Source organism: Xenopus laevis, chromosome 6L (genome assembly GCF_017654675.1).
Source record: "Xenopus laevis strain J_2021 chromosome 6L, Xenopus_laevis_v10.1, whole genome shotgun sequence".
In the NCBI taxonomy this organism is placed as follows: domain Eukaryota; kingdom Metazoa; phylum Chordata; class Amphibia; order Anura; family Pipidae; genus Xenopus; species Xenopus laevis.
In genome coordinates, this window is record NC_054381.1 from 114137480 (window position 1) to 114152229 (window position 14750).

General features: G+C 37.1%; 1 pseudogene; it reads left to right on the forward strand.

Moving 5' to 3' along the window:
* Window positions 1-2171: 2171 nt before the first annotated feature.
* Window positions 2172-14750, forward strand: part of LOC108718549 — a 48123-nt pseudogene continuing 35544 nt past the window's right edge.

The window sequence follows — 14750 nt, forward strand, 5'->3', positions numbered from 1 at the left end:
AGAATAAAAATCCACATCTCACAATGTAATATTGTTCCTTAAACTGTTATTGCATTACAAATTTTAATTGCACATTGCGAAATTTAATTGGGATCTCTTAAGGAGTGCTTGAAGGTGTCATAATCTTTTGGAGCAAACATAACGGCTTTTTCAGTAAGAAGTTTTATTACATTTACTGTACATACTATAAAATTCGCAAACTGTCTTCTACTGTTGGCAGTGTTTGCTAAACAATACGTAATCCTATTTTTTCTGCCTCCGGCCCACCCTTGTTCACCCCTTTGGTCGTCAGCACCCCAGCCCCGCCCCACCGCATCATAGCCCTGCCCCTTCTCAGTTCCTATCCTACCTTAAAGGTATAGGGTGGTAAGGGGCCAACCAAAAGATGTCTACCTTATTCACAATGCTAGTACAAGATTTCCAGTTTTCAAAGTGATTTGTTACCATGGTGCTTTTTCTTAATACTGCCAATTCTATCACTAGTTGGGCAATCTGCTTCTGTTCTAACAGATTCTGCTCAAGTGTTTTCTTGTTTCATATATCTATAAATGATTTTTTTAATCCAGGTCATGATATACAGTATCTAGTGGTGATAAGTCTAAAGCAATTTGGCTTTCTCATTCAAGGGGTAGGGATTTCCCAGACATTTTAAACTATTAATAGTTTTTCCCCTCAGAGCTACATGCCAATAGGGTCATCACTGCAGAAAGAAGAAAAAAAATTTTTTTCCCCTAAGAAAAGTTTGAGTGCGCTTGTCCCTGCACTGGTTGTAAGCTCTGATTTAGGATCTCAATGGAGAAGCCTCACGCTCTTATTTATTCATCTTTTGGCTTTCTGTAGAATCAATAGTAACATTTAGTGATGGGCGAATTTATTCGCTAGGCTCAAATTTGCGGCGAATTTGCATGATTCACCACTTCGCAAAACGGGCACTAAAATTCGTCGCCGTAAAAAAAAAATGGCCGCCGGCATCCGTTTTTTGGACGCTGCGCATTTTCGTGGAGGTGCAGGCTAATACAGTGATATAAAAAAAGGTGGTCATATTTAGTTACATATGTTCATAATGAGCCTATATGTGAAATATGGCATCCACTATCTGAAGTGCATGGGACCTGGGGTTTTGTTGATAAGGGGGACTATCCGTAAGATGGATCATCATATTTTAAGCCTGCTAAAAAACATTGTAACATTACATAAATCCAAAAGAATTAGTTTGCCACCAATATGAATCTATTCATCTTAGTTAGCAGGGGACCTCTGAAGAAGCTGTCCTCAGTGAAACACATCAGGTGTGACATCACCTCCAGTGATCAGTGAGTGGATGTACAGGTGAAACACACAGGAGAGGGAAACGCTGGCAGAACCCATCTCTGTATTGCAAAGGTTCCCTTCTACAATCCACATCATAATATTGGAGAAAGTAATTATTTGATATGTGCTGAGAAGTGTAATTTATAAAAAGATAAACCCTAGAGTTGATACTGATATGCTGTTTTAAAGTCAGGAACCTTGTAAATTGCTAATACCACCATAGTCTGGAGAAGCCACATGCTGAGTTTTTTATTGTTAGAAGAAAACACCAATGCACCTTGCTTTAATTCATTCTATCTTTTGAAGAAAGCACTATAAGCACCTTGTTTTACTTGTTTATAATTTTATTGCGAAGATAGCACTTTGTAAATATCACTACAGCACTTTAGGACACATAAGAAAAATCTGTACCTAGACTTTCTATGGTTCAAGACACACACGAATTTGTGTTGCAGCACCCTGGTGACTGCATTGAATACTAACAATACTGCGCTAATATCTATTTTTTTTCCATAGCCTGTGGCCATATCTTGATTTATATATGTGACCAGCAGTATGTATTTAATTTAGCATTTTTACCAGTAATGCTATTGTTACAAGTCATGTGCAGAGAAATTACACAAGAAAATAAAATAACTAAAGGAACAAAGAATCCATGGTAATCCGTGTTAGACTAGACATGTATGTGGCACTTATTCTGTTTATGTGGAAATATTGTTCTGGTTTATGTGGAAATACAAGGCACAATTGCATGTTCTATGTTTTACCATGCACCTCATGCATCTCTCTACAGTGTATGAATAGATTTTGGAACTTTGGGTCTGTTTAACCTTTCTCTTACTGTTTTTTAATTTACAGTAATGTCAGTGGTCTTTGAGAGTTCTGCTGGATGACTGATAGATGAGCTTTCACTGCTTAGAAAATGGTATGAACACTCAAACTCATGTTAGGATGCAGTCCCTAAAAAGCAACACTATGACATCAGAGGGGACCTATTTATGATCCTCAGACGTCATATTCCAATGCAATCTACCCAAATTTTGTCCAGAAACAAACCCAGTCACTACCAACCAAAGAAAGGTACCGTATATACTCAAGTATAAGCCGATCCGAGTATAAGCCGAGGTACCTAATTTTACCTACGAAAACTGGGAAAACTTATTGACTCTAGTATAAGCCTAGACACAACTACAGCCCTGTCTCCCAGCAGCGCACCTTCCGCCAAAGAGACTCCCCCATGATCGACCGGACTTCTTTGCAAAGTTGATGGTGACAGAGAATTGTGCAGAGAGTGCTGTGTGTCATAAAACCATCACTGATCTTTCGTATAACCAACAGATGGCGCTGTGTGATATTGCCATCACTGTTAATCCTTTATTCAACCAACAGATGGCGCTGTGTGATATTGCAGTTACTGTTATTCTTTGATATAACCAACAGATGGCGCTGTGTGATATTGCAGTCACTGTTATTCTTTGATACAACCAACAGATGGCGCTGTGTGATATTGCAGTCACTGTTATTCTATGATATAACCAACAGATGGCGCTGTGTGATATTGCAGTTACTGTTATTCTTTGATATAACCAACAGATGGCGCTGTGTGATATTGCAGTCACTGTTATTGTTTGATACAACCAACAGATGGCGCTGTGTGATATTGCAGTTACTGTTATTCTTTGATATAACCAACAGATGGCGCTGTGTGATATTGCAGTCACTGTTATTCTTTGATACAACCAACAGATGGCGCTGTGTGATATTGCAGTCACTGTTATTCTTTGATATAACCAACAGATGGCGCTGTGTGATATTGCAGTCACTGTTATTGTTTGATACAACCAACAGATGGCGCTGTGTGATATTGCAGTTACTGTTATTCTTTGATATAACCAACAGATGGCGCTGTGTGATATTGCAGTCACTGTTATTGTTTGATACAACCAACAGATGGCGCTGTGTGATATTGCAGTCACTGTTATTCTTTGATATAACCAACAGAGGGCGCACTGTTATTCTTTCATAAAACCAACAGAGGGCATTGTGGGATATTGCAGTCTCTCCCCAAGTGAACTGTTGGTATAGGAATGATTAAAAGTGACTGCAATCTCGGCTACTGCCCGCCGTAAGCCGAGGTAGACTTTTTCAGCACATTTTGGATGCTGAAAAACTCGGCTTATACTCGAGTATATACGGTACTTGATTATTTTATCTTACTATATTCTTCCTGTCTGGTGTTATATGCACATGTTATATGCATGCAGCCTTTGCTTGTACTGGGAGGTGTCTATAAAGGGGAAGCACCAAGCACTGTCTTTGTGGCCTGTTTAGGGTGCTAAAATGCATAACATCCATTGCATCTTATTGTTATTCCCTGTAGGGTAATCATCTTAAAGCAGTTGCACTTTATTACAGTCATCTTTGAGGTATTATGCATAAGGTCCATGATTGCACTATATTACAGATATCTTTTATGAAATATGTACAAGTCAAGTTACAGTTTTAGTCTAAGGGAGTAACAATGTGGAGTTGTAACTCTGAGGGGCCCATTTACCTAGCTCGAGTGAAAGAATAGAGGGGAAAAAAACTTCGAATTTCGAATGGTTTTTTTGGCTACTACGACCATCGAATGGGCTACTTCGACGTTCGACTACGACTTCCAATCGAACGTTTCGAACTAAAAATCGTTCGACTATTCGACCATTCGATAGTCGAAGTACTGTCTCTTTAAGAAAAAACTTCGACCCCCTAGTTCGCCACCTAAAAGCTACCAAAGTCTCGCTTCTAATGTAAACTTTATAGTGGAATGTGCCATATTGAGATAACTCAGAAAATCATTAAGGTCATCCCTTGTGCCCGACCACAGGAAAAATGTGTCATTGACATAGCGCATATATCCATGGATAAACTTTGAAAAATGCTCGTTTGTAAAAATAATAGTTTTTTCAAAAAAGGTCCATAAAAATGTTGGCGTAGGCCGGTGCCATGTTGGCACCCATGGCACATCCTTGTAGTTGCAGATAATACTCATTTTTAAACTGAAAGTAATTTTTCAACAGAACATTCTCGAATAAATTGCAAATAAAATTAATCAGATGGTTAGGTAAGTTCCCTTGCGACAAATATGTGCGGATACATTCAATCCTTTCATGGGGAATTGAGGTAAATAAATCCTTTACATCCAGTGAGCACAGCAAAAACTCTCCTGTTGGCATGGTTATGTTATTGAGTCTATTTAAAAATTCGGTAGTATCCATCAAACATGGTTCCAAATTAATTACAACACCCTGTAAATACATATCTATGTATATTGCCAATGGTTGCCAAATAGATCCTACATTGGAAACTATTGGTCGCCCTGGGGGGTTGGTAAGCTGCTTGTTGATCTTGGGAAGAAAATAAACATGGGGAACCTTAGGATGCTCAGCAATTAATAATCGGCAGACTTCATCGGTAATTACACCCTCCATAACAGCAGAATTTAGTAAAATTTTAATTGCATTTTTATACTTAAGCGTGGGATCACTGTTACGTTTTTTGTAGTGACGGGTATTGTCCAGTTGCCGTTTGGCCTCTAATTCGTAATCAGTGGTATTTAAGACAACAATACCTCCTCCCTTATCAGCCTTAGTGATAGTAACCAACTTGTCCTGTAATGATTTTAATGCTGCTTTTTCAACCCGTGAGATATTGTTATGTTTATTCTTATTTTTTAAATGTGTTTGTTGCATTTTACTAATTTCAAGGGTTATTATTGCTTCAAAAGCTTCAAAAGCTTCAATACTGGGGTAATTTCCTGGCGGCACAAATTTACTAGTGGAACCCAATTTATTCTTCAATGTTAGCGTAATTGGATCCTTGGTATTTGGTTTATCATTAAAGAAACAAGGACAGCAATAAAATAACAAGTATGGATCCCTTATCAAAAAAAACCCATTATCTAGAAAGCTTAGAATTATGGGAAGGCCTACTTCCATTGTGTCCTTTTTCAACAAAACATTCTAATTTTTAAAAATTATTTCTTTTTTATCTGTTATAATACAACAGCATTTTGTACTTCTACCTGAGCTGCATGAATCCATATTGCTGGCAAAACACTCCTATTGGGTTTATTGAATACATTAAAACCATACCATGGATTTGTACTTCAATTGTGTACTTGGGATAGAGCATCCCTTGTGTGCTTTGCATCTTGAGATGCTGCGGTCACTTGAGGTCTGCCTAGTTGTGCTGGATGAAAAAAAAAATATTTTCAAAAAATGTTAACAGCATGTGCAATACTCATCCTTTCAGCATTCAGGAGAACAATTTGGCTTCGGTTTCATTACCTTCCTTTGTTATAAGCAGCAGCCAAATAGTTTTCATATGCTAAATGTTTTTCTAGCACTTGCGTCAATAACACATAGAGGACCACATTAATTCAGTTACTTTCTAGTAATTATTGTTGCAATTCACACTGTTTGTTAGAAACGTGTTACCATTTCATTAATCATGTATGTGTGCAGAAATGTGTAATAACATATGAAAATTTGTATTAAATGATATTCAATGCATTTTCAATTTAACACAAAAGCTTCTAATTTCTGTAATTTCTAAATAATCTAACATATTCTTATTTAAAAAAAGAATGGGTCAATTGCCTAATAATGAATATATATGTTTTCTTAAATATTGAAATAAGCATAGTTCTTGGTGATGTCATTTTGGATCATGCTGTACTATTAAATGCTGTGCCTAGTTTAGGTTTGTTATACTGTAAAAACATGATGCAGTTACATGTTGAAGATTTATAGTTTTCTTTATTTTCTCAAAAAGCAGCAGCTCTGCCATGTTCCATGGCCAAGATTTAGTGACCACAGTGGTCTCACATTCTAACAGAAATTGATTGTAACCAGGTAGTTTTTTGTGCTTTATGGCTTAGATTCCAGACCTATTTATAACAGCAGATTGTTGAAGTGGTCATAGATTTTCTGTTTGAAACCAGTTGTCTGCATCGCTGTGGGCTCTCTACCACACACCAAACAGCTGTACATCTTTTTTTTCCTGATTTCTGTAAACAAATCATCTAACTGCTTTCTTGTCATAAAAGACAAAAAGGAATCATTAACTTTATTCCAATGAGACTGAGCTACATCATGACTAGAAACTGAGAAAGCAGAGCCACCGTTTTTAGAATAAGACACTGCTTCTTCTTAAAAATGAGAAAGACTCACCACATACATTTGTTACCTGGATGTATTAAACCCCAGGCTATTATGTGTACTGTACTTTAAAAATGTCTAGTCAAACTAACTAAACCCAATATTAAGGGGGTTATTTACTAAACCTTGAATTTATCTGGTTTGTTTTTTTCGTTCGAAAGCTCGAATTTTTGTGGAAAAAAATAATTCTTCCATCTCATACCTGTCAATGTCCTTTATCATTCAATGGGAGAGGCACCAATCTCAATTTGAAGTTATTGTGGTTTGCGCTGGGTTTAGCCCGAAAATCCGAAAAATTCAGGGTCTTTGGGCAAAACTCCAAAAAATCTAGAGATTCAGGAAAAAAGTCAGAAAAAATTGGATGATTCAGGTTTGCGCACAATTTTATTGATTAATTCAAATTTTTTAATAAATAAATAAGGCCAAATCGGGCATAGGAGTTTGGTCGTGGTTTTTTAATAAAATAATGAGATAAATTCTGAATGTAGTAAATAACCTCCCAATAGTGACTTGGGTCACTGGGTAAACCCCAGGTCCTGCTTATACAGCACAGTGTTCTTAGACACAAAACACATCAAGCTGCTTTGGTTTTTAATTGATTAAATATGTTTTTTTTTACATCACAATCAAATACTTTCTCTTTTGTTGATTTGATGCAAAGAATGTAACCACATTTTTCAAAGCAGTGGACAGCACAGCTTGTTGCAGCGATTCTTTTCTGTGCACACATATTTCAGTACATACACAGACTTACCCATCTTTCTGCACATATAGCTTTTTAAATGTGTACACAAAAGAACATTTTAGTGCAACACTGACTTCACAAAATTAGAGAGGTTAGTGTTGTTCAATATAATAAGTCAGCATTTTTTCACCATCTTAGTCTGTTAATATTCACTGTGGAAGAAGTAAAATGCATTTAAATTAATGTTAATCATGGTAATATAGTATGATCTGTAATTATCAACACCTTATAGATTACACCCCAAAGGAGTTATGTGCTAATTAGAGTTTAGCCTTAGCCATGGTTGAAAAGCCCTTCTAATGTAATAAAACTCAGCAAACAAGGTCTGTGTTAATAATAAATGTTGCTGAATTTTTCATTGACTGAAATACTGAATGTTTTGTAGATGGGTTCTGTTGACGCATACATAATTTAGAGGGTATAATGGCAGTTGCTTTTACAAGGAAATTTCCTGAGGATGCCTAGCCTGAAAAATGAATATTTGGAATTTCTTGAGGTTGGTTAGCCTGAAAAAATGAATTTGTGGAAGGAAACAATTTTAAGGAAAGAATACTTTTAGCCTGTGTCTGTTTAGCTAGTTGTCTATAACTGTCTTTTCTATCTAATTTACTTACGCTGTGCAATATATGTAACGGAGATCTTTTGCCTTTTGAAAGAATATTGAATCACTTCCAGGTAGTCTTTTCCATGTGATGTTTATACAAAAAAGGCTACACTAAAATACGTCTTTTTGCATGCTCTTACAGTTTTATGGTATACATGTTTCTGTGCAAGTACCTTTTATGTACAGTTCATTTGTTAGGAAGATTTTATGTTTCTAAAACTGGGTTTTGGGTTACTTTTTGAATAGATACACTATTTGTTTAGCTTATCAGTAAAAAACAAATATTATTCATGTATTGGACATGTATTGGACATAAGGGCTAATTTATGTCTGCAAGCGCCATGTTTTTCCCCCACAATGTCTCAATTTTTCAGAGAATTTCATGGTAATTGCAGACACAAGGAGATGATGCGCCTACTGCAATTGTGTCTGGTTCGACAGAATTAACACAACTGCATTTTGTTGAAAGTTGGATTCAGTTGTGTGTTAAACAATGAGCACAAAACTAACATGCTTACTTAAGCTGTAAAGAACATTAAAATGTAAACTTCACAAAAGTTTTACCAATACCACATAAAAGCCTAATATTAGCAGCAATCAATTCGTATACCAGTTAAGTGATGAGGATCATTCCCAAACTGGCTGTAACCCGTGCCAGTTGGCAGAATTATGCATTATGGCTAAATGTATGCCTTTGTTGAATCCTGATGAACACACTGTGCAAGTCCTAGAAAGTGGAATTTATCTACCTCAAGCCACAAATGTATTATCCTGTATCACTGAAAACAAGTCTGAATGTCCTAAAGTCATACAATTGCTGGGGGAGAAGTACATTATCCCACCAAAAAGCACTTTTCTTTTGTCAGATGTGTCCTTTATGGAACCGCTTCTACTTTATAAGTATTTTGTATTTTTTCTGTCACGAATCGGCACCCAAAATCCAGAACCAATGCTAGTCTCCCTGGTCTCGGCTCTTGCTTCCGCCTTTAACAGCCGCCTTTCACCTCGTGAGGAGCCCTAGGCTAATCAGATGCCGCCAGGTCTTAATAAGAGAGGAGCCAAGTGAGGCTTCTGGAAAAGCAGAGGGGCACGATCCTTAGCAAAGTCTTTTAGGCAGAAGGTCACAATACAAGGAATGGACGAAGACATAGTCAAACAGGCCAGGTCAGTGCAGGCAGAATTCAAGCGGAGTCAGACAGGCAAAGGTCAAAACCAGGAGATCAATCAGAAGAGTCAAGCAGGCACAGTTCGGATTACAGAAGTCAGAATAGTCGGTTACCAGGCAGGGGTCAGGATCACAGAAGTCAGAATAGTCAGGCAGGGGTCAAATAGGAATCAGTTAACAGGAATACAGAAATAGCACCCAGGAACTCACTAGGACTAACCAAATAACGGGCAATGAATAAAATGCCAAGTCCCTTTAAATAGGTTTGAATTTCGCGACATTGTGCACTGACGTCATCACGCCAGCGTCCATGCGCCTATAAATAAAGGAGATGGGCGCCGCGTGCGCCCTAAGGAACTGGCACAGGAAGAGATGAGGAGCAGCATGACGGGCGTTCCCTCCGGCCCACTAGACCACCAGGGTAAGTCTTAACACTTTCTTTTTCATTGATGACATTTTTAACATTATCTTTAAAGTCGTTTTAAATTCACTTGCAGGTCCACCAGATGGCAGGAGAGAATAACAAAAAAGGATTTAGATAAAAATATATGCTGAAACATTAAATGCCTTATACAACAAATGGTATAAGTTGCACTTGTCTATAGCAACATTGTAGAAAAAGTGAAACTTGGTCTGTAATGTTTAATTATATTTGTGTCTGTAAGTAAGTCTGTATAAAAATATGACATATTTGAATGTAGAATTCACATTTTATTCATTTATTTTAAACATAAAGAAGGATCAACAAGGAGAAAATGCAGAGTGAGATCTTGGTGAAGGTACATTTCTATGTGAGAGAATACAATATTCCGATGTGGTTAATTTTTAACAGTGGAGTTAACAAGATATAGTAGAAAACATAGAAGGTATACAAATAGGCAAAAATATTGCAATTACATGCTTGAGTATAATTTACTTGTAAGTTAGCTGCACTCCATTCAGCTCATATTAATCATATTTGCTGGGGCATTCCCTAGCCAAATAAGTGATATAAGTAATAGGAAGTCTGTTAGAAATTAGCTCTAACCATTGGTTTAATGACAGGGGGGTTTGCAGCCTTATGTTTCATTAAAAGTGTTCTTCATGCTACCAAGGCTTATATGCTTGGGACAATTAGAGCTGGGGCTATTACTTAGTAACTATTTTATTGGGGTTTGGTGATTTCAAAGTAATCTCAAAGACGGGAAGCTGGTCTTGGTTGAATTGTAGAGAATTGGGGAAAAGTGTGTGTCTAAATTTCATGTACACAAGTTTATTAATCTGGAGAATTATTCCTAAGTAGTTGTCCCTGGTTATAAGTTGCATGTAGGCTTGGGCGAATTTGACCCGTTTTGTTTCATCAAAAAATTCACCGCCAGCGAAATGATGCAGATGCCCATTATAGTCTATGGGCGTAAAAAAATCGCTATGGGCGTCATTTCCATGGTGAAACAAGGTGAAAAAATGTACCCATCCCTAGTGGCTAGCTTGTACTGTAGCATTGCTAACCATGTATGGTGTAATAATGACTGGGAGTTTTATGTAAGGGGTATCTTTAGGGTTTCCACTGCACCAGCTAGTGTGACCTGTAGCGGGAGATTTGGACCATTAATGTAAGGCATCAGCCAATAGTTGATTTTATAGGATAGTATAGTTGAGAGGCTAAGAAGTATTAGTAGAGTAGGCGACTTAGTCCTCCCTCCTTAACTGGGGCTTATAACTTTACCCCAGTATACTGCAGGGCCTTTTGTGTCCACATAAATGAGGACTGTCCTCTTGGTCTGTTTATTTGAATGTTTGCAACATATGTTCAGTTATTAGTGTAAGGCAAAGTAAGTATAAAGTTAAATTATGGATCGTTCTTCCTGGTTACCACTATCCTTAATTATTTAAAGGATTCAAGCCAGGTCAGGTCACATCTATAGTAAACCCACTAGCTTTCTACCAGCTTTCTAATATTTTCCACTATCTTATCTCTCATATGTTCTGGAACGTAAAATCAATATGATCTTGAATCATTCCTGGTAAACCCTTAATAGTAATGTAGCCTCTTAAAATGATATTATTATTAGAAAGTAGAGTTTATGAAGAATTGAATAGGAATGAGAAATATGATTTTGTACACCAATGTGCCAGAACTTTGCTACGTTTAATGATCTTTTAAAGTATCTGGAGGACTGACTCAGAATTGGCACTTTGCAATATATGTTTTATGCTTGCAAGACAATGCATACTTAGGGGCCCATTTACTTAGCTCGAGTGACGGAATAGAATAAAAAAAATGTTTTTTTTGGCTACTTCGACCATCGAATTGTCTACTTCGACTTCGACTACGACATCGATTTCAAATCGAACGATTCGAACTAAAAATCGTTCGACCATTCGATAGTCGAAGTACTGTCACTTTAAAAAAAACGTTGACCCCCCATTTCAACACCTAAAACCTACCGAAGTGCAATGTTAGCCTATGGGGAAGTTCCCCATAGGCTTTACTAATGTTTTTTTGGTCGATTCGAAGGATTTATTCGTTCGATCGAACGATTTTCCGTTCGATTGAACTATTTGAGGTAAATCCTTTGACTTCGATATTCGAAGACGAAGGATTTACATTTGGCAGTCGAATATCGAGGGTTAATTAACCCTTGATATTCAACCCTATGTAAATCCCTTAATATGCAAAATCACATTGATCTGTTGAGTAAGCACTGGATGGAAATTCTGTTAACGTTTTAATATTACTAAATTGTGGGTATCTGTATTGTTCTCTGTGAGTTCTGTGGAAAGATCCCCCTTCTATTTTTTGTTTATGATATTGTACAAAGTAACACAACATTTATTACATGTTTACATGTTTCAGTTGAAATCATTATAAGCTATCATAAAAACAATAGAAGTCGAAGTACTGTCTCTATAAAAAAAACTTCGACCACCTACTTCGCCACCTAAAACCTACCGAGCATCAATGTCAGCCTTTGGGGAAGGTCCCCATAGGCTTTGCTAACTTTTTTTGATCGAAGGAAAATCGTTCGATCGATGGATACAAATCCTTCGAATCGTTCGATTCGAAGGATTTAATCGTTCGATCACGTGATTTCGTAGGAACGAAGGAAATGCGGTAAATCCTTCGGATTCAATGTTGAAGGATTTTACTTCGACAGTCGAATATCGAGGGTTAATTAACCCTCGATATTCGACCCTAAGTAAATGTGCCCCTCACTGTATTCTAAAGAGTTTTTCTTATGGTAATGTTAGTTTATATGCATGGATAGTTTGATGAGATTCATAAAAACAAAATATGTAAGTAAAACAGTTTTTAAAGGTGATTGCCTATGGAATGTCACTTGATAACACTAATGCTAGCAACATGGAAAATTGTGTTAGCATCAATGTTTTTGATCTAGCCTACTGACATTAGCTATTAACCACTTTTGCCAGCAGTAAGGCCAGTTCAGTTCTTTAATAAAAAGCTCATTGTACACATTCATTTTTTATTTAGAATTTAACACTACATCCTTGAGCAATGACCTTTCTGTAACATATATGAAGAGTAATATGAAGAGCTTTTATAAAACTTTTATTAAATGGAAAAATAGTGCCCACAGAAAATGACTGGCACCATGTGGAAAAATGTGAATGTTTAAAAATGTTTTAAAAAATTAAACAAGGCCAACACAGATCAATTCAACCCATTATGAATGTTATCCCAAGCTACGTGTGTCCAAAAGGCAATTATCTACTTTTAGATCTTGTATTGGTGACCAGTAAGGCATTGCAGCTCAGCATTGACTGCAAACAGCTCCCATTAGATCATCCTACTGAGTATGGTATCTATTAGCCAGAAACCCATAATTAGAAAGTTGAAATGCTATTTTAAATAGTGTGCCATTAAAGCAAACAAGTCTTAATCTTTGAATAATTCCCTTTTCTCTGTTTTAATAAAACTGAACATTGTACTTGATAGTAATCAAATCAATGATCATGCCGAATCAATCCTATAGGATTTCTTTCAGTGTTTTTAGTAGTCTTAAGGTATGATGATCCAAATTATGGAAGTACTCCTTATAGAGAAAATCCCAGGTCTCTTTCAGATAATAGATTCATAACTATTCTTTCATTAATTCAGATTTCAAAACAAATATTTCCATAATGCATGGTGTTAATTGACATGTAAGGACAACAATACAGATGTATAAATGTTCTATTTATATTAAACTGTTGATTCTGCTTGCATGATTTTGCAGACTTTGATGTCACAACTTTTCTAATCTGGAGGAAGGGAAACATCTTTTTTTTTCAACTATTATGTCATTGCTTAAATGTTTTGTTATAACCCCTCCTAACTGTTGCACCAAATGGTATGTAACTGATAACCTTTGGTCTATGAGTTTAATTTTGTGTAGCCAGTCTGGATTCCTTTTTTTCCAAGGTAATTGACCTCTACTGAAGTTATAATGTAGAATGTCAGGAGTTATATGCCTTGTGTCAGGGAGCCGGGAGCTCCCTCCAGGGAGGTAGTCTGGATCAAGGAGGAAGCCCTCTTGAGGGATCAAGGTCGCGGTGTCCAAGGGGTTAGGCAAGTGGATAATCCGAGTTCAGGCTAGAGTTCAAGGGCAGGCAGAACAGGATCAATTAGCAGGAGTCCAGGAAAAAGGGTCAAAACCAAGGCAGGTGCAGGTATCAGGATACAGGAACTGGAATCTAGGCTTGGAAACAGGAACCCAGGTTCAGGGAAGCAGAACCTATTCTTGGGCGCCATTCTGGCATCCTGGGAGGATTTTTATATTCAAATTTGGCGCCAAAGTGACGTCATTGATGTCCTTACGCTGGCGTGTTTGCGCATGCGCGTTTATGCATGCGTCGGCGTTGCGGCGCTGGCATCCCAGCGCCCACGTGGGCTGACTGGGCCAATCCATTTTGGATTATTCACCGCCTGGAGCAGACGCGCCTCTTCGCGCTCCCGGCGGCCTTGACACCTTGATCTTGGTGCGAACAGCGAATATTATTTATATTTAAATAATACCCACAGCAAATATTATTTATATTTAAATAATTTAAAAACAATTCACATGAATTAGAAATTCATATAAATGGGCCTCTATATGTATCCATCCACATGACCCTCCTGCCCCCTTTGTATTTATCCCTTTGTTACCTCTTTAATCATTAATCAAAATGTGGTGGAGACCGGAGACTCTTAACCAGATCACTTCTATATTATGCAAGAGCTCTTGGCACCCACTTGGAAGCTCTTGATAAAGCTAGTAAATGGAGTTCTACCAGTTAGCAAGCTCACATTCTTTGGCAAATAAAATTTGATACAATGGATTGTCCCTAATAGATGAGTGGAACTTTATTATCGAAAGTCAACCAGGATATAGGATGACCAAAGTGCTATCAAACACCCAACCCTACATGTTTCTACCTCTTTTGTTTTTCTATCCACTTTGCTTTAACTTCTTGAAATAAACAAGAAAAAAGTAAGATAGAAGGTTTTATAAAAAGAACATTAGCATAGAATATGAAGTAGATATGACCTAGACACAACGATTTAGCAGTTTGAGGACATATATTTTATTATTAGTCATGATTTGTTGAAATCATAACCACGAATACAGAAGCATCTTGTATTTTGCAGCTGGGAATACTTACTGTGTAAGGCCTGAACTGTGTCTAACACAAATAATCTGTCTTAGATATTAAATGTGCAGTCATCTAGCTCTTATGAGCAGCAACACTATCTTCCTC